The following is a 1,818-nucleotide window of genomic DNA, read 5'->3' as shown; positions in this document are numbered from 1 at the left end:
CCTCATTATTCAGATTATCGATATTTCACAAGTTACAAAATGTATTAAACATTTTTAAAATAGGGCACTTGAACCCCAGCATGGCTATTCTGGGGGGCTGGCATTTGCCAAAAATAGCAGAGCTACAAGCTCACAACGTGTCGCATAGATGGAAAAAATAGATCAAAGTACAGTTGTAACTCAAGTATGATTCTCTAAGACTATAGAGGGTTTAAGTGGTTAATGTATATTTTGTAATAATAATCGAAATTAGAGCATTTTTTAAGTAATTGTAATGGAGTAAAATGTAAAATAATTTCCTCTAGATGTAGTGGAGCAAAAGTATAAATGATCAGGAAAATATGAAAATACTCAAGTAAAGTAAAAGTACCCCAAACTTTACATGAGTAAATCTACTTAGTTACTTTCCAGTTTCCACCACTGGCAGGTAGACAAAAATAATATCCATTTGTCTCATTAAGGTTGGGGGAAAAAAAATCATAATTCTCAGCAGTCCTGGCTGAGAGCCGGGAGTTGTCATGGCAACAAAGAGGCATTGTGTGGCAGGCTGTTTCGGCGCGGCTCGTGTCTCACAATCTCTGGGTGCTCGCACCGCATCAGGGACACTCGCTTCGCTGTGATACCCGGCACCGCTGGGCTATGACTCATGCACATCATTTACCTGCATCTGGGAAGAAAATAAGGAGCGGAAGGTGCAAGTACGCCCCACAGGCAGACAAGCACGCCAACTTACTGCAGCCTACCTGTGCACTGTGCACATACTGTACATGCACAGGAAAATCCTCTGTGTTCATTTGATATTCGATATCAAATATTGAAAATAAAAAAGAAAGAATGTATATATATATATATATATATATCGTCGTTGTCCGGTGAAAACCTTGTATGTCCAAAACCGTTTGTTTTTTATTTATCATTTTAAAAATGATTTAAACTAGTGAAAACAGCTGATCTACAAGCACACAACGCCTCGCACCGCGAGGCGTTGTGTGCTTGTAGATCTGCTGTTTTCACTACTTTTGTGCAACGGCTTTGTATGGTGAAACAGGGCTTTACTTTGGGAAAACAATGTACACGTTTGAAACCTTGGAGGTACGAGGTTTCTGCCTAACACAGGACATTACTAAGTGCAAATACACAAGCACATGTATGCCGTGTGACAACGGGACTACCTTTTTTGCAGGTCATTCAGTCCGAGTTTATCAAAAAAGCACCTCGGTTAAGGCAAGACCCGGCCGCGGAAGCTTTTGATTGGCTGCGCGGAGGTGCCGAAAGTCAGGGGGCCGAAAATGTACTATTCTGGCCCCCTGGTTTACAACTTCTAACGGCGCTGAGTCGGCTCATGCGACCTTCTCAACGCTCGGCACGGCGACTCACTCGTTACCGCTCGCTCGGCGGTGTCTCAAGGTCACCTGACATGCCACGCCTCCGTCGTCTCCACCGTAAACTGTAAACTGTAACCAAGGTGCTTTTTTGATACACTCGTACTGAAAGACCTGCCAAAAAAGGGACTCCCGTGTGATGAACAGAAAATAAAGGAGAAGAAGAGTCAGTACATGGTGTTTGGAGAGAGACTAGAGGGAGAGGGGAGCTACACTTTTACTAATCTGCCGACACTGAGACCTCAAATAACCACAGCCTTTCCGTACAGTCTCAAGGTGACCCTTGAGACTGTAAACCTGTGCGTGCGTGACACGCGTGCTGCGTGTTCCTCATCAGCACATTGTGATTGAGCTTGACAGGTCTAAACAAATTGATGTGCTGCATTCACATCACATCAAGTGAATAAGGGGGAAAGCATAAGCAACACACACACAC

Source organism: Nannobrachium achirus (genome assembly GCF_963921795.1).
Source record: "Nannobrachium achirus genome assembly, chromosome: 16".
Lineage (NCBI taxonomy): Eukaryota > Metazoa > Chordata > Actinopteri > Myctophiformes > Myctophidae > Nannobrachium > Nannobrachium achirus.
Note: the sequence above shows the minus strand (reverse complement) of the source record.